This window comes from Anomaloglossus baeobatrachus, chromosome 2 (assembly GCF_048569485.1).
Source record: "Anomaloglossus baeobatrachus isolate aAnoBae1 chromosome 2, aAnoBae1.hap1, whole genome shotgun sequence".
NCBI classification, from domain to species: Eukaryota; Metazoa; Chordata; class Amphibia; order Anura; family Aromobatidae; genus Anomaloglossus; species Anomaloglossus baeobatrachus.
In genome coordinates, this window is record NC_134354.1 from 10,632,014 (window position 1) to 10,658,303 (window position 26,290).

At 51.5% G+C, this 26,290-nt stretch overlaps 2 protein-coding genes across 4 annotated transcripts in view; one reads left to right on the forward strand and one right to left on the reverse strand.

The window, feature by feature from the left end:
* The window catches only part of CASR (calcium sensing receptor), a 220,895-nt gene that overhangs the window by 112,509 nt on the left and 82,096 nt on the right, over positions 1-26,290 (reverse strand). The gene's annotated exons all lie outside the window — the stretch shown is intronic.
* LOC142290838 (uncharacterized) overlaps positions 1-26,290 on the forward strand; it is a 99,628-nt gene that overhangs the window by 43,795 nt on the left and 29,543 nt on the right. The window contains exon 2 of one of the 3 annotated variants that reach the window (XR_012750390.1): positions 1,502-1,581. The exons of the other annotated variants lie outside the window; for them this stretch is intronic. The gene's annotated coding sequence lies outside the window, so the exon portion shown is untranslated. The remainder of the gene's footprint in view (positions 1-1,501; positions 1,582-26,290) is intronic. 3 annotated transcript variants of the gene reach the window in all.

Here is a 26,290-nt window from a genome sequence, read left to right on the forward strand (position 1 = left end):
CCCACACGCGGCAATACCGCGAACAATACCGCGGTAAAACCGCACCAAACCGCAGCAAACTGCATTCGCGGGTGCGGTAATCTTTCAGACCCTGCGGAATTTTCTTAAGAAAATTCCGTTTTCCAGTGCGCATAGGGCCTTAAGATATTTCTTGGCCCAGTCTTGAGGTTTTATCTCATGTTTCTTGGTCAGAGGTGGTGGTTTTCAGCCTTCCTTACCTTGGCCTGTCCCTGAGTATGGCACACCTTGTGCTTTTTGATACTCCAGTAACGTTGCAGCTCTGAAATATGGACAAACTGGTGGAAATGGCATCTTGGCAGCTTCACGCTTGATTTTCCTCAATTCATGGGCAGTTATTTTGCGCCTTTTTTGCCCAGCACGCTTCTTGCGACCCTGTTGGCTATTTACCATGAAACGCTTGTGTGGCGCCCTGGACAAGCCAGGGGCCACAGAGCACAACACCCTACACACCCCACACTCCCAGCAGGCACACCGAAGTCAGACAAAAACCCTTGTTGCCTTCCTCCAGGGGCTGATGATCACACCAGGGGGTGGGCCAGGCGGTTGGTCCCGCCCACCGAGGAGTTCACAGCCCTGGAGGCGGGAAAAGAGCTCAGATTAGTTTGAGAGGAGTTGAGGAGTGGACAGAGTTAAGCTAGGGAAGTGAAAGTGGTAGTAGGAAAGCGGTAAAGGAGCAACTGACTGACGGCGTCCGGGTGTGTGGCCCAGGCGAGACAGCAAGGTTGGCAGACGGTGGTGACCGTCTGCAGGAGTGGCCTATCGGAGTTACCGTAAGGACCGTGGACGGGCGGTGGCCCGGCGGTACCGGACCGGTACACGAAGAGAAGTCAGCACCATCTGGCAGGGGCTTACGGACCCCGACAAGGCTAGGAGTCGCCGTGAATTTGCCGAATCCGTTAGTGAAGGGGACCTCCTGGGTCTCCAAACAGCTAAGTCCCGACAGAAGGCAACAGTCCAACCAGAATAGGGAAACACCGCCACCGCCAAGGCAACCGTTTCTCAGGGCCAGAGCCTGCGGGCAAGAAGAGGGCTCCTCCAGCCCCCATCCAAGCTGGGGAGCGGGTTACCGGTGGGGACCCATCGGAACCAACAACCGTACACACGTGCAGGGAAAGGCAGTCCCCATCAACCTGCCGGGAGCAACAACACCGCAGCCGTCTGTGGGACCCGTCCATCCAGCCGAGTGTTTTACCGAGAACTGTGTCTTCATCATTGGGCTACGTAGAGAAAGAGCTGTGGAGAAACAAGCGCACATAGGGTTTTACCCCAATATGTAAGGGGTAGGGAGGGGGGAGTCAGAATACTCACCAAATGTAGTTGTGATAGTCACAACCACTATACACGCATGTAAAATGGATCCCAGGCTGCAGCCACCCGTAGTAGCAGATAACAGATAACACAAGAGATAGGTGTTCAGTTGCCGCGCCAAAAGATCACTTCTTGCAGATGTTCAGATTAATGTCACTTTATTATCGTACAGGTCAACGCGTTTCTGGAGCATCTGCCCCCTTCATCAGGACCACCAAGCACAGGAATAACATTAAATCATCATTGGGCTGAGTGAGTACCACCGTGCCGTGCGGCACAGCGCTGCCCCTGCGACCCTGCACCTCTCCAGGCCCCGTAACCCGCCTGTCATCCATCCCTACCCCATCACCGGGCCCCGGGACAACCAACCCCCTACCCACGGAGGGGAGAAATAACAACCAAGCTGCTCCCTGTCACCGCTCCCGGGATCCTCGTCCAGAGCAGCGGTGGTGTCACCAAAATCACCACAACCGTGGGTGGCGTCACAGACAATCAACCCCCAAAACCATCCCCCCTTTCACACACGGGCGAGGAGCGCCGCTCGAGTCCCCGGGATCAGGCCTACCGCTCGAGCCACCACGCAGCAGGGAAGTTGGAAGTTTCGCCCCCAGCAGTTCGCCCCCAGCATTTCGCCCCCAGCATTTCGCCCCCAGCATTTCGCCCCCAGGTACACTTCGCCCCCGAACATTTCACCCCCAGCATTTCGCCCCCAGGATGTTTCGCCCCCGCACATTTCGCCCCCGCACATTTCGCCCCCAGCAGTTCGCCCCCGGATGTTTCGCCCCCGGATGTTTCGCCCCCAGCAGTTCGCCCCCGGATGTTTCGCCCCCAGCAGTTCGCCCCCGGATGTTTCGCCCCCGGATGTTTCGCCCCCAGCAGTTCGCCCCCGGATGTTTCGCCCCCGGATGTTTCGCCCCCAGCAGTTCGCCCCCGGATGTTTCGCCCCCAGCAGTTCGCCCCCGGATGTTTCGCCTCCGGACGTATTGCCCCCGGATGTTTCGCCCCCAGAAGTTCGCCTCCGGACGTTTTGCCCCCGGAGGTTTCGCCCCCAGCAGTTCGCCCCCGGATGTTTCGCCCCCGGATGTTTCGCCCCCAGCAGTTCACCCCCGGACATTTCGCCCTCGGATGTTTCGCCACCAGCAGTTCGCCCCCGGATGTTTCGCCCCCAGACATTTTGCCCCCGGATGTTTCGCCCCCAGCAGTTCGCCCCCGGATGTTTCGCCCTCGGATGTTTTGCCCCCAGCCGTTCACCCCCGGATGTTTCACCCCCAGCAGTTCACCCCTGGACGTTTCGTCCCCGGATGTTTCGCCCCCAGCAGTTCGCTCCCGGATGTTTCGCCCCCGGACGTTTCGCCCCCGGATGTTTTGCCCCCAGCAGTTCGCCCCCAAATGTTTTGCCCCCGGCAGTTTGCCCCCGGACGTTTCGCCCCCGGATGTTTCGCCACCAGCAGTTCACCCCCGGATGTTTCACCCCCAGCAGTTCGCCCTCGGACGTTTCACCCCCAGCAGTTCGCCCTCGGACGTTTCGCCCCTGGATGTTTCGCCCCAAGCAGTTCGCCCCCGGACGTTTCGACCCCGCACATTTTGCCAACAGCAGTTCGCCCACGGATATTTCGCCCCCAGATGTTTTGGCCCCAAATTAGGCAGGGAATTTTGGCCTGGTGTTTTAGCCTTAAGACCTCTTTCACAGTAGGCACTTACCCAAGTGCTAAGCACTGGAAAATCGCAAAGAAGATGTTTCGCCCCCAGCAGTTCGCCCCCGGATGTTTCGCCCCCAGCAGTTCGCCCCCGGATGTTTCGCCCCCAGGATGTTTTGCCCATTTTACCCCCCACATTTCGCCAACAGCAGTTCGCCCACGGATATTTTGCCCCCAGCTTTTTGCCCCCAGATGTTTCAGCCCCAAATTAGGCAGGGAATTTTGGCCTTGTGTTTTAGCCCTAAGGCTGCGACCGCACTTTGCGTTCTCCTACTTGTAGTTCAGAATGCACATTTTGGGCTTTATAGATTTGACCAAAGTTGCCATTGCTGAAAACGCATGCGTATTTACCGCGTTTTAGATGCGTTTTTAGCGCTTTTTACCTGCTTTTTCACATGCGTTTTGAACATCAAGACACTGCTAAATAAAGATTAAACAGTCAAACGCAATGAAAAAAGGAAAAAAAAAGGAACAGCTATAGAATTTTAGAAATAATTTAAGAAATAGAAATATTTAATGAAATTATAGCGGTAATATACTATTTATTAGAAAAATAGCTAAAAATTAGTAATTTTCATAAATTTAATTGTCGGACTATGTGTGTGTGTAAAGGGACATATGAAATCATTATTATAATGTTCAAAAAGCATGCATTTTGATAGTTCAATACGCTTATTTTCTGCACATAAAAAGCAGGTAAAACGCAGGAAATTTGAAGTTTCTTGGTTTTTGCCATTTCTCATTGACTCCAATGTTAGCAAAACTCACCTAAAATGGCAAAAACAATTGACATGCTGCTTCTTTGAATACATGGTTTTTGCCACAAACTATGCAAAGTGCTTTATAACGGAATCCGCCGCTGGATTCCGCTAATTTTTACTGAACATGCCCAGAATGAAAAAAAAAAGAGCCGACGCATTCCGTTAGACGGACGCCTAACGGACGCCAAACGGATGCAACGGGTCCGTTATTTCACAGGAATCAGCTAACAGATTCCTGTGAAATAACGGACCTGTTGCATCCGTTGACAACACAAAAATAACGGATGCGTCAGCAACGGAGCCAGCGGATTCAAGCCAACGCAAGTGTGAAACTAGCCTTACCTGACTCAGCACTGACCTGCTTTGTTGCAAGTTTTGTTGCAGATGTAACAAGTAGCAGGTAAGGCTACTTTCACACTTGCGTTTTTGTCCTTCCGTTACAATCCGCCCTTTTGGAAAACAGCGGAATCCGTTAACGGATTCCGCTGTTTCCCATAGACTTGTATGGGTGACGGATTGTACCAAAAGGACCTGTGTTGCTTCCGCTGGGTGACGCTCCGTTGCTTCCGCCCAGCGGGAGGAACGCAGCTTGTAACGTTGTTTTCAGCAGCGGAATCCTCTGGATTTCACTGCGCATACTCTTCTTTTTTTTTTTTTTTTTTAAATCACAAACTTTATTTTGGCTTGCGAAGGCCGAACGTTCAGCTGAGCGCTCGGCCATCGGCAAGTGACAGCACTCAGCTGAGCGCCCGCCTGCCGGCATGCCCGGGCGCCGGCAAGTGACAGTGCTCAGCTGATCACCCGCCGGCATGCCCGGGCACCGGCAAGTGACAGCGCTCAGCTGAGCGCCCCGCCCACCGGCATGCCCAGGCGCCGGCAAGTGACAGCGCTCAGCTGATCACCCGCCGGCATGCCCGGGCACCGGCAAGTGACAGCGCTCAGCTGAGCGCCCACCCACCGGCATGCCCAGGCGCCGGCAAGTGACAGCGCTCAGCTGAGCGCCCGCCCGCCGGCATGCCCGGACGCCGGCACGTGACAGCGCTCAGCTGAGCGCCCGCCCGCCAGCATGCCGGGCGCCAGCAAGTGAGAGCGCTCAGCTGATCACCCGCCGGCATGCCCGGGCGCCGGCAAGTGACAGCGCTCAACTGAGCGCCCGCCGGCATGCCCAGGCGCCGGCAAGTGACAGCGCTCAGCTGAGCGCCCGCCCCCCGGCATGCCCGGGCGCCGGCAAGTGACAGCGCTCAGTTGAGCGCCCGCCCGCCGGCATGCCTGGGCGCCGGCAAGTGACAGCGCTCAGCTGATCACCCGCCCGCATGCCCGGGCACTGGCAAGTGACAGCGCTCAGCTGAGCGCCCACCCACCGGCATGCCCAGGCGCCGGCAAGTGACAGCGCTCAGCTGAGCGCCCGCCGGCATGCCCAGGCGCCGGCAAGTGACAGCGCTCAGCTGAGCGCCCGCCCGCTGGCTGCGGGGAGCGATCAGCTGATCACCCGGCGGCCGGCTGCGGGGAGCGATCAGCTAATCACCCGGCGGCCGGCTACTGGGAGCGATCAGTTGATCGTTCACAATAGTCTGCCACCGGTAAAACTGTAAAAAAAAAAAAAAAAATCAAAACGGATTCCGTTGTTTTGCAGCATCCGTTGCATCCGTTGTGTCACTATATGCAACACATCCGTTGCATCCGTCACACAACGCAATGCAACGGATGCCATTCAACGCAAGTGTGAAACTAGCCTAACAGATTCCTGTGAAATAACGGACCTGTTGCATCCGTTGACAACACAAAAATAACGGATGCGTCAGCAACGGACCCAGCGGATTCAAGCCAACGCAAGTGTGAAACTAGCCTTACCTGACTCAGCACTGACCTGCTTTGTTGCAAGTTTTGTTGCAGATGTAACAAGTAGCAGAAGATGTCCTGCAAGTTATATTAGACTAGCTTTTATTCCATCTGTATATAGAATCTCTGAAATCTCCACAAAGAGAGGAGTGTACTGAAAAAAAAAATCAGTCAGCTTCCACAGCAATTCACTTTCTACAAATATGAATTCAGTTCTGTCCAAACGTGGAAGGAGGACGTTGGTCCATGAGAATCACATTTACTTCTTTTCCAAAAGAACTACTGATGATGTCCATTCCATCTGTTATGTAAAAAATGGTGGGTACCAGGACAGGAAAGGAACACTAACTTAGTATTCCAGACACTTTTAGGATGGCAGAAAAAGAGTCAGCTCTTTGTGCAAATAAAATAGCGTGGCAAAAAATGGCCAGGTGGGTAGAGTGCCTGGGTTCTGTGGCTACCAGGACAGGAAAGGAAGCTTCACTTTCTATCCCTCCTAATGATGAAATGCAGCAAGGAATTCCCTGAGCTGAGGTAACAGGTGTTATCTAAAGCTGTACACAGCGTTTGCACGGACCTGCCTAGCAGCTATGGCTATGTACGCCTGGAAATCAGCCATGAAAAGGGCTGAAATAGCCTGCAGTCCCTCCCTAATCCCTACAGCGCTGTGTAGCTTGCACTATGTCTATTTGTGCACACAACAGGATCAGCGGCGGCAGCAGCAGCGTGAGCGGTGACTGTCACCCACACGCAAAAGGCAGATAATGGCGGCGTGAGGGAAAATGGCCATATTTATAAGGCAAGGACATGTGACATTCACAGCCTATGACACATGCCCTTGCTTGTCTGGCAAAAATCCACTTAGCTGTGTGTGTCTGGGATTGGCTGACATGCTGGCCTGCCCCACTACACGTGCGCTTAGGAAAAAAAGAAAATGGCGATTGGCATTCTCTCAGCAGCAAAGATCTAAACCGCATCCCCCCCGCACACTATACGCTGAATTTTGATAATAGTGTGAATCACAGTGACTCACACTATTACAGTGAAAAGCCAGCTAGTAAATAGATTGGTTCGATCAGCAAAAATCCTTTCTTGAACGTAACTTGAGCTGTCGAGCTTTTAGAAAAAAGCTCGCGTTCGAGTTCGATCTCGAGCACCCCCAAAAATCACTCGAACATGAAATTAGCGAACCTCAAACATCGCTCAACTCTACTGAGGACTCAGTGTGCTGCTAGAACAGGGTTTGGCTTCCGCCCGTACTTAACATGCATCCATAAAGAAAGAGCTCCGCGCTGCTGAAGTCCTATACAAATTCTTTATTGCATTACAAAGTTCCAAAAGTGCCAGATCACCATCACCCACCCACATATATATATATACAGTTAGGTCCAGAAATCTTTGGCCAGTGACACAATTTTGGCGAGTTGGGCTCTGCATGCCACCACATTGGATTTGAAATGAAACCTCTACAACAGAATTCAAGTGCAGATTGTAACGTTTAATTTGAAGGTTTGAACAAAAATATCTGATAGAAATTGTAGGAATTGTCACATTTCTTTACAAACACTCCACATTTTAGGAGGTCAAAAGTAATTGGACAAATAAACCAAACCCAAACAAAATATTTTTATTTTCAATATTTTGTTGCGAATCCTTTGGAGGCAATCACTGCCTTAAGTCTGGAATCCATGGACATCACCAAACGTTGGGTTTCCTCCTTCTTAATGCTTTGCCAGGCCTTTACAGCCGCAGCCTTCAGGTCTTGCTTGTTTGTGGGTCTTTCCGTCTTAACTCTGGATTTGAGCAAGTGAAATGCATGCTCAATTGGGTTAAGATCTGGTGATTGACTTGACCATTGCAGAATATTCCACTTTTTCGCACTCATGAACTCCTGGGTAGCTTTGGCTGTATGTTTGGGGTCATTGTCCATCTGTACTATGAAGCGCCGTCCGATCAACTTTGCAGCATTTGGCTGAATCTGGGCTGAAAGTATATCCCGGTACACTTCAGAATTCATCCGGCTACTCTTGTCTGCTGTTATGTCATCATCATCAATAAACACAAGTGACCCAGTGCCATTGAAAGCCATGCATGCCCATGCCATCACGTTGCCTCCACCATGTTTTACAGAGGGTGTGGTGTGCCTTGGATCATGTGCCGTTCCCTTTCTTCTCCACACTTTTTTCTTCCCATCATTCTGGTACAGGTTGATCTTGGTCTCATCTGTCCATAGAATACTTTTCCAGAACTGAGCTGGCTTCATGAGGTGTTTTTCAGCAAATGTAACTCTGGCCTGTCTAGTTTTGGAATTGATGAATGGTTTGCATCTAGATGTGAACCCTTTGTATTTACTTTCATGGAGTCTTCTCTTTACTGGTGACTTAGAGACAGATACACCTACTTCACTGAGAGTGTTCTGGACTTCAGTTGATGTTGTGAACGGGTTCTTCTTCACCAAAGAAAGTATGCAGCGATCATCCACCACTGTTGTCATCCATGGACGCCCAGGCCTTTTTGAGTTCCCAAGCTCACCAGTCAATTCCTTTTTTCTCAGAATGTACCCGACTGTTGATTTTGCTACTCCAAGCATGTCTGCTATCTCTCTGATGGATTTTTTCTTTTTTTTCAGCCTCAGGATGTTCTGCTTCACCTCAATTGAGAGTTCCTTAGACCGCATGTTGTCTGGTCACAGCAACAGCTTCCAAATGCAAAACCACACACCTGTAATCAACCCCAGACCTTTTAACTACTTCATTGATTACAGGTTAACGAGGGAGACGCCATCAGAGTTAATTGCAGCCCTTAGAGTCCCTTGTCCAATTACTTTTGGTCCCTTGAAAAAGAGGAGGCTATGCATTACAGAGCTATGATTCCTAAACCCTTTCTCCGATTTGGATGTGAAAACTCTCATATTGTAGCTGGGAGTGTGCACTTTCAGCCCATATTATATATACAATTGTATTTCTGAACATGTTTTTAAAACAGCTAAAATAACAAAACTTGTGTCACTGTCCAAATATTTCTGGCCCTAACTGTATATATATATATATATATATATATATATACACACACACACTGTTCGGGCGTACAGTGTGCATATATATATCTAGTTCTGGAGATTGGATCGGAATTAATTCCAATCTTTCGGTATGATCGGCCCGATCTTATCCTATCTTTCCAGTGATCGGCCAACACTGGTTGGAATCACTAGGCCTCACTACACTATATTACCCTCAAAGTTTCCCTTGAAGGCAAAAGTTGTAGCATTTTTCACATTTGTACAAAAGAAACTTTGCAATAATTATGCATAATGGAATTGTTTTAATACAATGTTAAATGGTTAAGTAGCTTACCAGAGTCATGCAGAAGGAACTGCTGCTGGACACCATCATACTGATCTCCTGGAACTCCAGGGGGATAACAAGTTGATCAAGGGTTTGCGGTAACCTTGGGATATTGCCAAGTTGCCTTGCTAATCGTATTGTTCTCTTCAGTGATGCTTTCCTTGGAAGAAGTGCTACTACATTAGAATGGGCTCCTGAAATGACATCTGTGAGAATCTGTTGTGGTGTCTCCTGTGTTGTCCTTGCCCTGGTGACTGCCTCATTAACAAGTCGGATTGCTTCAGGTCTTGCAGCTTGTGCTGCGTGACTGTGAAGATTGACTACTTTCACAACTTCGCCAGATTCTTCATTGGTCCAAACACGTCCCTTGCAAGTCGACCGTTTTTCACATACCCAGATGGAATGGACATCATCAGTAGTTCTTTTGGAAAAGAAGTAAATGTGATTCTCATGGACCAACTTCCTCCTTCCACGTTTGGACAGAGCTGAATTCATAGCTGTAGAAAGTGAATTGCTGTGGAAGCTGACGGATTTTTTGTGGCAGTACACCGCTCTCTTTGTGGAGATTCAGACACTGCTATATTCTGATGTACAGATGGAATAAAAGCTAGTCTAATGTAACTTGCAGGACATCTGACCTGCTACTTGTTACATCTGCAACAAAACTTGCAACAAAGCAGGTCAGTGCTGAGTCAGGTAAAAGGTCACAATTGTTTTGATTTTAGGCCTCTTGCACACTGTAATGTTAGAGTGGTTTCACACTTGTGTTGGGGCCGCCAGAGGTCAATCCGCTCTGGATCTGACATCCAGCTGACCCCGGGGCAATGCTGGCGGAATACTGGCATTCCGCTTGCATTGCCCATAGAAGTGAACGGCTGGGTTCCGCAACCTGCAGCCGCCCGTTCGCTTTCTTAATGCCGCAATCCGCTATCAGTGTCAGCACAAAAAGAAGAGCATTTTCTTCTTTTCGTTCCGCTGCAGGTTAGTGGAACGGCGACATTACAGAAGCGAATGGGCGGCCTGTAGTGCATATGTGGCGGAAGTGTGAAAGCACCCTTATGCTGCCACTGTTTTAGAACGCCAAAGCACGTGCTTTACTGGCATTTTTGAGAGCGCTTTTGTGAGCACTCTCGGTAATGACCCATAAGATACAGGCTATTGATGAACGCTAAGTGCTCAAAAATAGCTCCTGTAATAAAATAAAAAGAGCTGGGCGAAACAACACCTCGCTTTTCCAGCCATTGACTTATATATTCAAAATTGGCAATCTTCTTAGCAATTTTCCAGTGCTTAGCACTTGGGTAAGTGCCTACTGTGAAAGAGGTCTTAGGGCTAAAACACAAGGCCAAAATTCCCTGCCTAATTTGGGGCCAAAACATCTGGGGGCAAAAAGCTGGGGGCGAAATATCCGTGGGCGAACTGCTGTTGGCGAAATGTGCAAGGGCGAAATGGGCAAAACATCCTGGGGGCAAACTGCTGGGGGCGAAACATCCGTGGGCCAACTGCTGGGGGCGAAACATCCGGGGGCGAAACATCCGGGGGCGAACTGCTGGGGGCGAAACATCCGGGGGCGAACTGCTGGGGGCGAAACATCCGGGGGCGAAACATCCGGGGGCGAACTGCTGGGGGCGAAATGTCCGGGGGCGAACTGCTGGGGGCGAAACGTCTGGGGGCGAACTGCTGGGGGCGAAACATCCGGGGGCGAAACATCCGGGGGCGAACTGCTGGGGGCGAAACATCCGGGGGCGAAACATCCGGGGGCGAACTGTTGGGGGCGAAACGTCCGGGGGCGAACTGCTGGGGGCGAAACATCCGGGGGCGAACTGCTGGGGGCGAAACATCCGGGGGCGAAACATCCGGGGGCGAAACGTCCGGGGACTAAACATCCGGGGGTGAAACGTCCGGGGGCGAATTGCTGGGGGCGAAACATCCGGGGGCGAACTGCTGGGGGCGAAATGTGCGGGGGCGAAATGTGCGGGGGCGAAACATCCTGGGGGCGAAATGCTGGGGGCGAAATGTTCGGGGGCGAAGTGTACCTGGGGGCAAAATGCTGGGGGCGAAATGCTGGGGGCGAAATGCTGGGGGCGAACTGCTGGGGGCGAAACTTCCTAGAACCACGCAGCAGCGGCCGGACCCGAGCAGTGTGAGAGCGCAGCGTCCCCTCCTCCGCCCGCGACACTTGATTGTTCGGTGATCACGCTTCAAAAGTTTGGCAATTTCCAGACTGCTGCAGCCCTCTGCAAGACATCGCACAATATGGACTTTTTAGAGCCCGTCACATCTCTCTTCTGACCCATTTTGCCAAAGGAAAGGAAGTTGCCTAATAATTAAGCCCCCCTTGGTGAATTGGTGAATGAGGGAATTTGTTGTTGTTTTTTATTTCAAATAAAGGATTTTTTCACTGTGTGTGTTTATTAACTTTAACTTGCAGGTTAATCATTGGGGGTGTCTCATAGATGCCTGCAATGATTAATCTAGGACTTATTGGCAGCTATGGGCTGCCATTAACTCCTTATTACCCCCGATTGCCAATGCACCAGGGCAAATCGGGAAGAGCCGGGTACAGTCCCGGAACTGTCGCATCTATTGTATGCGGCAATTCCGGGCGGCTGCTGGCTGACATTTTTAGGCTGGGGGGCTCCCCATAACGTGGGGCTCCCCATCCTGAGAATACCAGCCTTCAGCCGTATGGCTTTATCTTGGCTGGTATCAAAATTGGGGGGGGACCGCACGCCGTTTTTTTTAAATTAATTAATTATTTATTACACTGCACAGTATAGACCTGCCCACCGGCTGCTGTGATTGGGTGCAGTGAGACAGCTGTCACTCAACGTGTAGGCGTGTCTCACTGCAACCAATCACAGGCGTCTGTGGGCGGGGGAATCAGGGAATAGTAGATTGATTAATGAGCGGCCGGCATTTTCAAATGAATTGAAGCCGCGTATTTTCGGCACAGCTGTTCCTCGCCGCGCTGGTGATCGGGGATTGGTAAGTATGAGCCGGGGGAAGAAAAAAACCGAGCACCAATGTAAGTATGACTGAGAACAGCAGAAAAAAAGGTAAGTATACTGACTTTAATAAAAAAAAAAAAAAATAGATCGCTCGTTTAAAAACGCACACGCACGAAACGTGCTGAACACGGACATACTCCGTGTGCGGCCTGTGCAGGCATGAACCCATAGATTATAGCGGGTTCGTGCCTGCGTGCTGCCGGCCAAAAACGGACATGTCGTCCGTGTAGAAAACCGCACACACATACTTATGACACGGACACACGTTCCATGTGATTTTACGTGTGTGTGCCATCTACCATAGAGTAACATGGGTTTCCATGTCTCCGGTACGGCAAAAACGTACCAAACACGTACCGGAGACATGGATGTGTGTTGTGGGCCTTAAACAAGTTTTTTTTTATGTTCCTTGTAGTTTTAATATTGTATGTTTCTTCAATTTTCAATATTACAATGTACATATAATAAAAATCACACTGACCTCTAGCCCTCATACTACACTCACCTACACTTCAACAGAAGACTTTTCAGAAGTTTCATTATAATCACAGGAAAGATTACAATGAAAGGTAACACCTCTGCATATAGTGTATGATAGAAAAACCACTATTCACAATAGATGTCACAGCTCACCTTCTCCTCCTGTACAATGACTGAAAACACCTCTACATACTGTGGATAACACAGGATCCACCATTCACAATAGATGTCACAGCTCACCTCCTCCTGTACAATGACTGATAACACCTATATATATATATATATAGTAAATAACAGTATTTAGCATTCGCAATAGGTGATGTCACAACTCACCTCCTCCCCCTCCTGCAGAATGACAGATAACACCTCTATGTACAGTGTGTCCACCCATATCCTGTCCATCGCCATTAACTTTAGAACGGCGGCAGCTATAGGCATAGAAGTGGTGTCTAGGTATAGTAAAGTAGCCATGCGCTATGCAATGAAACCACCTATAGCGCCACCTGGTGGAAAACAACGGAGTTAGAATTTTTATCTCGAAAACGGAACGAGATAGAGAAAAAAAGTGAATTACAAAGTTGTAGGGCCTCATCAATTCGATCCGAATCGTCACCTTCCATACAGAAATGCTATGATATGAAACCCATGAGCCCCCCCAACACATTGAAAGCTGGTCACGCATATGGCGCTCATTAGTGGCCCCCGTCAGCTGCAATGCACATCTGGACTCTGCACAGCATACTGTATCTTGCTGCAATGCACATCTGGCCTCTGCACAGCATACTGTATCTTACTGCAATGCACATCTGGCCTCTGCACAGCATACTGTATCTTGCTGCAATGCACATCTGGCCTCTGCACAGCATACTGTATCTTGCTGCAATGCACATCTGGCCTCTGCACAGCATACTGTATCTTGCTGTAATGCACATCTGGCCTCTGCACAGCATACTGTATCTTACTGCAATGCACATCTGGCCTCTGCACAGCATACTGTATCTGGCTGCAATGCACATCTGGCCTCTGCACAGCATACTGTATCTGGCTGCAATGCACATCTGGCCTCTGCACAGCATACTGTATCTGGCTGCAATGCACATCTGGTCTCTGCACAGCATACTGTATCTTACTGCAATGCACATCTGGACTCTGCACAGCATACTGTATCTTACTGCAATGCACATCTGGCCTCTGCACAGCATACTGTATCTTGCTGCAATGCACATCTGGCCTCTGCACAGCATACTGTATCTTGCTGCAATGCACATCTGGCCTCTGCACAGCATACTGTATCTTGCTGCAATGCACATCTGGCCTCTACACAGCATACTGTATCTTGCTGCAATGCACATCTGGTCTCTGCACAGCATACTGTATCTGGCTGCAATGCACATCTGGCCTCTGCACAGCATACTGTATCTGGCTGCAATGCACATCTGGACTCTGCACAGCATACTGTATCTTGCTGCAATGCACATCTGGCCTCTGCACAGCATACTGTATCTTGCTGCAATGCACAACTGGCCTCTGCACAGCATACTGCATCTGGCTGCAATGCACATCTGGCCTCTGCACAGCATACTGTATCTTGCTGCAATGCACATCTGGCCTCTGCACAGCATACTGTATCTGGCTGCAATGCACATCTGGCCTCTGCACAGCATACTGTATCTGGCTGCAATGCACATCTGGCCTCTGCACAGCATACTGTATCTTACTGCAATGCACATCTGGCCTCTGCACAGCATACTGTATCTTGCTGCAATGCACATCTGGTCTCTGCACAGCATACTGTATCTTGCTGCAATGCATATCTGGCCTCTGCACAGCATACTGTATCTTGCTGCAATGCACATCTGGCCTCTGCACAGCATACTGTATCTGGCTGCAATGCACATCTGGACTCTGGACAGCATACTGTATCTTGCTGCAATGCACATCTGGCCTCTGCACAGCATACTGTATCTGACTGCAATGCACATCTGGCCTCTGCACAACATACTGTATCTTGCTGCAATGCACATCTGGCCTCTGCACAGCATACTGTATCTGGCTGCAATGCACATCTGGCCTCTGCACAGCATACTGTATCTGGCTGCAATGCACATCTGGGCTCTGCACAGCATACTGTATCTGGCTGCAATGCACATCTGCACTCTGGACAGCATACTGTATCTTGCTGCAATGCACATCTGGCCTCTGCACAGCATACTGTATCTTACTGCAATGCACATCTGGCCTCTGCACAGCATACTGTATCTTGCTGCAATGCACATCTGGCCTCTGCACAGCATACTGTATCTTGCTGCAATGCACATCTGGCCTCTGCACAGCATACTGTATCTTGCTGTAATGCACATCTGGCCTCTGCACAGCATACTGTATCTTACTGCAATGCACATCTGGCCTCTGCACAGCATACTGTATCTGGCTGCAATGCACATCTGGCCTCTGCACAGCATACTGTATCTGGCTGCAATGCACATCTGGTCTCTGCACAGCATACTGTATCTTACTGCAATGCACATCTGGACTCTGCACAGCATACTGTATCTTACTGCAATGCACATCTGGACTCTGCACAGCATACTGTATCTTGCTGCAATGCACATCTGGCCTCTGCACAGCATACTGTATCTTGCTGCAATGCACATCTGGCCTCTGCACAGCATACTGTATCTTACTGCAATGCACATCTGGCCTCTGCACAGCATACTGTATCTTGCTGCAATGCACATCTGGCCTCTGCACAGCATACTGTATCTTGCTGCAATGCACATCTGGCCTCTGCACAGCATACTGTATCTTGCTGTAATGCACATCTGGCCTCTGCACAGCATACTGTATCTTACTGCAATGCACATCTGGCCTCTGCACAGCATACTGTATCTGGCTGCAATGCACATCTGGCCTCTGCACAGCATACTGTATCTGGCTGCAATGCACATCTGGTCTCTGCACAGCATACTGTATCTTACTGCAATGCACATCTGGACTCTGCACAGCATACTGTATCTTACTGCAATGCACATCTGGACTCTGCACAGCATACTGTATCTTGCTGCAATGCACATCTGGCCTCTGCACAGCATACTGTATCTTGCTGCAATGCACATCTGGCCTCTGCACAGCATACTGTATCTTGCTGCAATGCACATCTGGCCTCTACACAGCATACTGTATCTTGCTGCAATGCACATCTGGTCTCTGCACAGCATACTGTATCTGGCTGCAATGCACATCTGGCCTCTGCACAGCATACTGTATCTGGCTGCAATGCACATCTGGACTCTGCACAGCATACTGTATCTTGCTGCAATGCACATCTGGCCTCTGCACAGCATACTGTATCTTGCTGCAATGCACATCTGGCCTCTGCACAGCATACTGCATCTGGCTGCAATGCACATCTGGCCTCTGCACAGCATACTGTATCTTGCTGCAATGCACATCTGGCCTCTGCACAGCATACTGTATCTGGCTGCAATGCACATCTGGCCTCTGCACAGCATACTGTATCTGGCTGCAATGCACATCTGGCCTCTGCACAGCATACTGTATCTTACTGCAATGCACATCTGGCCTCTGCACAGCATACTGTATCTTGCTGCAATGCACATCTGGTCTCTGCACAGCATACTGTATCTTGCTGCAATGCATATCTGGCCTCTGCACAGCATACTGTATCTGACTGCAATGCACATCTGGCCTCTGCACAGCATACTGTATCTGGCTGCAATGCACATCTGGACTCTGGACAGCATACTGTATCTTGCTGCAATGCACATCTGGCCTCTGCACAGCATACTGTATCTGACTGCAATGCACATCTGGCCTCTGCACAACATACTGTATCTTGCTGCAATGCACATCTGGCCTCTGCACAGCATACTGTATCTGGCTGCAATGCACATCTGGCCTCTGCACAGCATACTGTATCTGGCTGCAATGCACATCTGGGCTCTGCACAGCATACTGTATCTTGCTGCAATGCACATCTGGCCTCTGCACAGCATACTGTATCTGGCTGCAATGCACATCTGGGCTCTGCACAGCATACTGTATCTGGCTGCAATGCACATCTGCACTCTGGACAGCATACTGTATCTTGCTGCAATGCACATCTGGCCTCTGCACAGCATACTGTATCTTACTGCAATGCACATCTGGCCTCTGCACAGCATACTGTATCTTGCTGCAATGCACATCTGGCCTCTGCACAGCATACTGTATCTTACTGCAATGCACATCTGGCCTCTGCACAGCATACTGTATCTGGCTGCAATGCACATCTGGCCTCTGCACAGCATACTGTATCTGGCTGCAATGCACATCTGGCCTCTGCACAGCATACTGTATCTGGCTGCAATGTACATCTGGCCTCTGCACAGCATACTGTATCTGGCTGCAATGCACATCTGGCCTCTGCACAGCATACTGTATCTTGCTGCAATGCACATCTGGTCTCTGCACAGCATACTGTATCTGGCTGCAATGCACATCTGGCCTCTGCACAGCATACTGTATCTGGCTGCAATGCACATCTGGACTCTGCACAGCATACTGTATCTGGCTGCAATGCACATCTGGCCTCTGCACAGCATACTGTATCTGGCTGCAATGCACATCTGGCCTCTGCACAGCATACTGTATCTTACTGCAATGCACATCTGGCCTCTGCACAGCATACTGTATCTTGCTGCAATGCACATCTGGTCTCTGCACAGCATACTGTATCTTGCTGCAATGCATATCTGGCCTCTGCACAGCATACTGTATCTGACTGCAATGCACATCTGGCCTCTGCACAGCATACTGTATCTGGCTGCAATGCACATCTGGACTCTGGACAGCATACTGTATCTTGCTGCAATGCACATCTGGCCTCTGCACAGCATACTGTATCTGACTGCAATGCACATCTGGCCTCTGCACAACATACTGTATCTTGCTGCAATGCACATCTGGCCTCTGCACAGCATACTGTATCTGGCTGCAATGCACATCTGGCCTCTGCACAGCATACTGTATCTGGCTGCAATGCACATCTGGGCTCTGCACAGCATACTGTATCTTGCTGCAATGCACATCTGGCCTCTGCACAGCATACTGTATCTGGCTGCAATGCACATCTGGGCTCTGCACAGCATACTGTATCTGGCTGCAATGCACATCTGCACTCTGGACAGCATACTGTATCTTGCTGCAATGCACATCTGGCCTCTGCACAGCATACTGTATCTTGCTGCAATGTACATCTGGCCTCTGCACAGCATACTGTATCTGACTGCAATGCACATCTGGCCTCTGCACAACATACTGTATCTTGCTGCAATGCACATCTGGCCTCTGCACAGCATACTGTATCTGGCTGCAATGCACATCTGGGCTCTGCACAGCATACTGTATCTTGCTGCAATGCACATCTGGTCTCTGCACAGCATACTGTATCTGGCTGCAATGCACATCTGGGCTCTGCACAGCATACTGTATCTGGCTGCAATGCACATCTGCACTCTGGACAGCATACTGTATCTTGCTGCAATGCACATCTGGCCTCTGCACAGCATACTGTATCTTGCTGCAATGCACATCTGGCCTCTGCACAGCATACTGTATCTGGCTGCAATGCACATCTGGGCTCTGCACAGCATACTGTATCTGGCTGCAATGCACATCTGCACTCTGGACAGCATACTGTATCTTGCTGCAATGCACATCTGGCCTCTGCACAGCATACTGTATCTTGCTGCAATGCACATCTGGCCTCTGCACAGCATACTGTATCTGGCTGCAATGCACATCTGGGCTCTGCACAGCATACTGTATCTGGCTGCAATGTACATCTGGCCTCTGCACAGCATACTGTATCTTGCTGCAATGCACATCTGGCCTCTGCACAGCATACTGTATCTTGCTGCACGCTGTGCAATATGGTAGGTGACACGTTTGCACACATCTGTGATATGTCGTCGTAGGTCCTGCAATGCTGGTGGAGGGGTCGCATATGTGACGCCCTGGACTAGCCAGGTAGTCACACATAGACCCCCGCACTACACCTGTCCCACAATAAGGTGTCATCAATCAGCCAAACTTTAAACCCTAGTCACCCTTCTCAGGACTTGATGTTCACTCCAGGGGGCGGAGCCAGGTGGTTGGCCACACCCACCGAGGAGTTCAGAGAGCCTGAGGCGGGAAAGAGAGAGATGAGATGAGTGGTAGAGAGTTGAGAGGAGTGGAGTGAAGGAGTCTGACGGGTTGGAGCCCTGGTACCTTGGCTAGGAGGCAAACGGTGGCCTTAGCCTGCAGGAGCCAGGAAGACTGCTCGGTGGAAACGTGGTGAACTGGGCCAGGGTAGTGGCCCGCTGGTACCGACCCGGGGAACCGACTCGGAAACCGGAGCACAAAGGGGGGTACTCAGACCCTGAAACGAGGTCCAGAATCCACTGGACTGAGTTAATTAACTAATTGCGGTCTGGACTATAGGTCCTTTCCCACCGAAGTCCCAACTGAAGACAACAGCCCACCGAGGGGGATAGAAAGCCACCGCACAGGCAGAGAGATCCCACGGGCCAGCATCTGCGGGCAAACAGGCTCTCCCGACATCTACCAAGCCGGGGAGCGGACTCCTGACGCTGCAAGCGAAGGTGTACCGCCCCACGCTTGGCCGCAGCCGAGCCACTCGGATCCGGGCTTGTTTGGTGGGTGGCTCGAGCGCCTCCGGACCCGAGGGTCACGTCGCTCTGCAAGGGGTTGCTGGCGATCTCGATGGGGGTGGTTAGGTAGGTGCACGGCCGGAGCCGTGCTTTGAGTTTGTGACGCCACCCACGGGACGTGGTGAAGGTGTAAACGCCACCGCTGCGAATACGGGGCACCCGGGGGAGATGGTCGTGCAGCAAGATGTTAACCCCTCCGTGGGCAGGGATGGTGGCCCTGGGACCCGCTTGGGGAGTGTAGTGATTAGGCAGTGCAGGGCGGTGCACGGCCGGATGGCACTGTTGTACTCACGATTATTGATACACGCAAGTCTCTGGTAAACCAAATTGATGGCCCGCAGCCGGCTACGTCTTGTCCGCCACCTGGGTTGGTGGTCCTGGTCTTTCTCCTGCACCTCTTTATGTTCGTGTAGACTGCCTATGCCTCAGGAACGGGAGTCCGCTCCCTGACTATATATATGTCGGAGGAGTCCGTTTGCCCGCAGGCGCTGGCCCGTGGGATCTCTCTGCCTGTGCGGTGGCTTTCTATCCCCCTCGGTAGGCTGTTGCCTTCTTTCGGGTCTTGGGACGGGAAAGGACCTAAGCTGCAGACCTCAGTCAGTGAATTCGATGTGGTCCACAGGCTTCTGGACCTCGTTTCAGGGTCTGAGTACCCCCCTGGTGCTCTGGTTTCCAGTCGGTTCCTCGGTTCGGTACCAGCGGGCCACTACCCTGTCCCGGTCCCTTACGGTTCCACCTGGCCGTCTTCCCGGCTCCTGCAGGCTAAGGCCACCGCCTGCCTCCTAGCCAAGGTGTGCGGGCTACGACCCTCACACCTGTCAGACTGTGGAAGACCTGTCACCACAGGCCTGCTGCGCTCTCCTTCACTCCTGTCACTCACTACTGAACACTGTGCTCCCCACCGGGGAACTGCCCACAACAGACTGACTGCTGTTTTCCTGCCTCAGGCCCTCTGGACTCTTCGGTGGGCGTGGCCAACCACCTGGCTCCGCCCCCTGGTGTGTCCATTGAGCCCTGAAGGAGGTGACTAGGTTTTGTGTGGTTGGCTGCTGTTACCTTATTAGGGGGACGGGTGTTATGCAAGGGCCTACCTGTGACTACCTGGCTAGTCCACGGCGTCACACAGACAGCCCAAGTACACAACACGGTGCAGGAGAAAGGCCAAGACCACCGAACCCGGTTGGGGGACCAGACGCAGCCGGCTGCGGGCACCGACCACCATCAACTTGGTTTACCAGAAACTTGTGTGTGTCAATAACCGTGGGTACAACAGTGCCATCCGGCCGCACACCGCCCTGCACCGCCCAGCTACTCTCCCCAACGGGTCCCGGGGCCATCATCCCTACCCACGGGGGGTTAACATCTTGCTGCATCACCATCTTCCCCGGGTGCCTCGTAACTGCAGCGGTGGTGTCCAACTTCACCACAACCCGTGGGTGGCGTCACGAACTCAAACACGGCTCCAGCCGTACACCTACCTACCCCCCTCCAAAAGCGCCAGCACCCCTTTCAGAGCGAAGTGACCCCGGGTCCGGAGGCGCTTGAGGCACCCACCAACAAGCCCGGATCCGAGCGGCTCGGCTGCAGCCGAGCGCGGGGCGGTACACATACACCTGCTGTTTGATGTGACCTCACAGAAGTGCAATGGGGTGAGGTCAGGTGAGCGGAGGCCACGCAGCTCCATACCCAATGACTTGTAGGAGGTCTCCATGAGGTATCACTTCACGTCCGCAGCCTTGTGAGGGTTACACGTTCTAATCACAGCATTTCTGTATATAAGGTGTGGACTCGGATTGAATTGATGATGCCCAAAACTTTGTAATTCACTTTTTTTTTCTCTATCTCGTTCCGTTTTCGAAAAAAAAATGCTAACTCCGTTGTTATCCACCAGGTGGCGCTATAGGTGGTTTCATTGTGTAGTGCACGGCTACTTTACTATACCTAGACACCACTTCTATGCCTATAGCTGCCGCCGGTCTCAAGTTAATGGCGGTGGACATGATATGGATGGACACACTATATATATAGTAAATAAGTATTCGGCATTCACAATAGGTGATATCACAGCTCACCTCCTCCCCCTCCTGTAGAATGATGGATAACACCTCTATATACAGTAAATAACACATGATCCACCTTTCACAATAGGTGATGTCACAGCTCACCTCCTACTCCTGTACAATCACTGATAACAGCTCTATATACAATAGATAACACAGGATCCAACATTCACAATAGGTGATGTCACAGCTCACCTCCCCCACTCATTTACAACGATTTGTTAATTACTGTGCAGCTGAGTTGGAGCTAGAAGAAGATGGGAAGAGACATAGCAGGGATGGTCAGGGAGGTGAGGGACATTTTACATTTTTCTGATTTACTGAGATGCACCTGAAATAAAAATGTTTCATTCCTGCCCCCCCAGGACCTCCCTGGATGGATACACAGTTATATAGTTACTTAGGTTGAAAAAAGCCCTCGGTCCATCTAGTTCAACCTTCCTCCACCAGTTCTACATTTTCTCACTAAAGCGGGCTTTACACGCTACGATATATCTAACGAGATGTCGTCGGGGTCACGTCGTTAGTGACGCACATCCGGCATCATTAGTTATATCATAGCGTGTGACAGCAATGAACGAGCAGAAATACTCACCTTCTCCTTCATCGTTGACACGTCAATCATTTTCTAAAAATCGAACATCCGGTTGTTCCTCGTTCCTGCGGCAGCACACGGCTCTCTGTGTGACACCCCGGGAACCATGAACAGCAGCTTACCTGCGTCCCACGGCTCCCGCCGGCTATGCGGAAGGAAGGAGGTGGGCGGGATGTTTACATCCCACTCATCTCCGCCCCTCCGCTCCTACTGGCCAGTCCTTTATATTGACCACACATGTATTTATACATATGATGAGATCTCCTCTGAGACGGCTTTTTTCTAAGCTAAACATATCTAACTTTTTCAACCTGTCATCACTCATCATACGGCCGGCCTCCATTCCTCATCATACGGGCAGCCTCCATTCCTCATCATACGGGCAGCCTCCATTCCTCATCATACGGCCGGCCTCCATTCCTCATCATACGGGCAGCCTCCATTCCTCATCATACGGGCAGCCTCCATTCCTCATCATACGGCCGGCCTCCATTCCTCATCATACGGGCAGCCTCCATTCCTCATCATACGGGCGGCCTCTATTCCTCATCATACGGGCGGCCTCCATTCCTCATCATACGGGCAGCCTCCATTCCTCATCATACGGGCGGCCTCTATTCCTCATCATACGGGCGGCCTCCATTCCTCATCATACGGGCGGCCTCCATTCCTCATCATACGGGCGGCCTCTATTACTCATCATACGGGCGGCCTCCATTACTCATCATACAGGCGGCCTCTATTACTCATCATATGGGCGGCCTCTATTACTCATCATACGGGCGGCCTCCATTCCTCATCATACAGGCGGCCTCTATTACTCATCATATGGGCGGCCTCTATTACTCATCATACGGGCGGCCTCCATTCCTCATCATACGGGCAGCCTCTATTACTCATCATATGGGCGGCCTCTATTACTCATCATACGGGCGACCTCTATTACTCATCATACGGGCGGCCTCCATTCCTCATCATACGGGCGACCTCTATTCCTCATCATACGGGCGACCTCTATTCCTCATCATACGGGCGACCTCTATTCCTCATCATACGGGCGACCTCTATTACTCATCATACGGGCGGCCTCCATTCCTCATCATACGGGCGACCTCTATTACTCATCATACGGGCGGCCTCCATTCCTCATCATACGGGCGACCTCTATTCCTCATCATACGGGCGACCTCTATTCCTCATCATTCGGGCGGCCTCCATTCCTCATCATACGGGCGGCCTCCATTCCTCATCATACGGGCGGCCTCTTACTCATCATACGGGCGGCCTCTATTCCTCATCATACGGGCGGCCTCTATTACTCATCATACGGGCGGCCTCTATTACTCATCATACGGGCGGCCTCCATTCCTCATCATACGGTCGGCCTCCATTCCTCATCATATGGGCGGCCTCCATTCCTCATCATACGGGCGACCTCTATTCCTCATCATACGGGCGGCCTCTATTACTCATCATACAGGCGGCCTCCATTCCTCATCATACGGGCGACCTCTATTCCTCATCACACGGGCGACCTCTATTCCTCATCATTCGGGCGGCCTCCATTCCTCATCATTCGGGCGGCCTCCATTCCTCATCATACGGGCGGCCTCCATTCCTCATCATACGGGCGACCTCTATTCCTCATCATACGGGCGGCCTCCATTCCTCATCATACGGGCGGCCTCCATTCCTCATCATACGGGCGACCTCTATTCCTCATCATACGGGCGACCTCTATTCCTCATCATACGGGCGACCTCCATTCCTCATCATACGGGCGACCTCCATTCCTCATCATACGGGCGACCTCCATTCCTCATCATACGGGCGACCTCCATTCCTCATCATACGGGCGACCTCCATTCCTCATCATACGGGCGACCTCTATTCCTCATCATACGGGCGACCTCTATTCCTCATCACACGGGCGACCTCTATTCCTCATCATTCGGGCGGCCTCCATTCCTCATCATTCGGGCGGCCTCCATTCCTCATCATACGGGCGGCCTCCATTCCTCATCATACGGGCGACCTCTATTCCTCATCATACGGGCGGCCTCTATTCCTCATCATACGGGCGGCCTCTATTACTCATCATACGGGCGGCCTCTATTACTCATCATACGGGCGGCCTCCATTCCTCATCATACGGGCGACCTCCATTCCTCATCATACGGGCGACCTCCATTCCTCATCATACGGGCGACCTCCATTCCTCATCATACGGGCGACCTCTATTCCTCATCATACGGGCGACCTCTATTCCTCATCATACGGGCGACCTCTATTCCTCATCACACGGGCGACCTCTATTCCTCATCATTCGGGCGGCCTCCATTCCTCATCATTCGGGCGGCCTCCATTCCTCATCATACGGGCGGCCTCCATTCCTCATCATACGGGCGACCTCTATTCCTCATCATACGGGCGGCCTCCATTCCTCATCATACGGGCGGCCTCCATTCCTCATCATACGGGCGACCTCTATTCCTCATCATACGGGCGACCTCTATTCCTCATCATACGGGCGACCTCCATTCCTCATCATACGGGCGACCTCCATTCCTCATCATACGGGCGACCTCCATTCCTCATCATACGGGCGACCTCCATTCCTCATCATACGGGCGACCTCCATTCCTCATCATACGGGCGACCTCCATTCCTCATCATACGGGCGACCTCTATTCCTCATCATACGGGCGACCTCTATTCCTCATCATACGGGCGACCTCTATTCCTCATCATACGGGCGACCTCCATTCCTCATCATACGGGCGACCTCTATTCCTCATCATACGGGCGACCTCTATTCCTCATCATACGGGCGACCTCTATTCCTCATCATACGGGCGACCTCTATTCCTCATCATACGGGCGGCCTCTATTCCTCATCATACGGGCGACCTCTATTCCTCATCATACGGGCGACCTCTATTCCTCATCATACGGGCGACCTCTATTCTTCATCATACGGGCGACCTCTATTCCTCATCATACGGGCGACCTCTATTCCTCATCATACGGGCGACCTCTATTCCTCATCATACGGGCGACCTCTATTCCTCATCATACGGGCGGCCTCCATTACTCATCATACGGGCGACCTCTATTCCTCATCATACGGGCGACCTCCATTCCTCATCATACGGGCGACCTCTATTCCTCATCATACGGGCGACCTCTATTCCTCATCATACGGGCGACCTCTATTCCTCATCATACGGGCGACCTCTATTCCTCATCATACGGGCGGCCTCTATTCCTCATCATACGGGCGGCCTCCATTCCTCATCATACGGGCGACCTCTATTCCTCATCATACGGGCGACCTCTATTCCTCATCATACGGGCGACCTCTATTCCTCATCATACGGGCGACCTCTATTCCTCATCATACGGGCGGCCTCTATTCCTCATCATACGGGCGGCCTCCATTCCTCATCATACGGGCGACCTCTATTCCTCATCATATGGGCGGCCTCCATTCCTCATCATACGGGCGATCTCTATTCCTCATCATACGGCCGGCCTCCATTCCTCATCATACGGCCGGCCTCCATTCCTCATCATACGGGCGGCCTCCATTCCTCATCATACGGGCGGCCTCCATTCCTCATCATACGGGCGGCCTCCATTCCTCATCATACGGGCGGCCTCCATTACTCATCATACGGGCGGCCTCCATTCCTCATCATACGGGCGGCCCCCATTCCTAATTATACGGGCGGCCTCCATTCCTTGTAGTAGTCTAGTTGTCTGCCTTTGAACTGACTCTAACTTCTGAATGTCCTTTTTAAAATGTGGAGCCCAAAACTGGATCCCATATTCCAGATGTGGCCTTACAAGTCATTTATAGAGGGGTAACAATACGATGGGATCCCGGGATCTAATCTCTCTTTTTATACACCCTAAAATCTTGTTTGCTTTAGCAGCTGCTGCCTGACATTGAGTGCTGCTGTTCAGCTTATTTGTAATGAGAATTCCCAAGTCCTTCTCCTGTTCTGTAGTCCCGAGTTTACTTCCATTTAATGTATATGTGGCACCCCTGAGGCGCCAGAGAGATATTGCACCTCATCCAGAGGTGTGGTGTCCCATCCCGGGTAAGAATGGGGTCATCTACCGGTTCACAGACAAAACCTGCACACACCAATTGGTAGGCAAACACCGGGTCAGGGATAGTGGCAGTAACCCCCATAGATGATCCGGTCATGGGGCCGTAAGTCCCATCCACTGGTCCCAATGCTGAGGGGTGGGGCCTAGCCAGGGGGTGTGTGGGAGGAGTCAGGTGGTAGAGGAATCAGGAAGTTGAAGATCAGGCAGTCTGTTGGAGAGAGTGAGGAGAGGAGGTGGGCTGTCGGGAGAGGACAGCAGACGGAAAGAAGGAGACAGAAGGAGGTTCCTGGTGGAGATCCTGGGGTCTTGCTAGGCCCAGGTGACACCGAACAAAAGGAT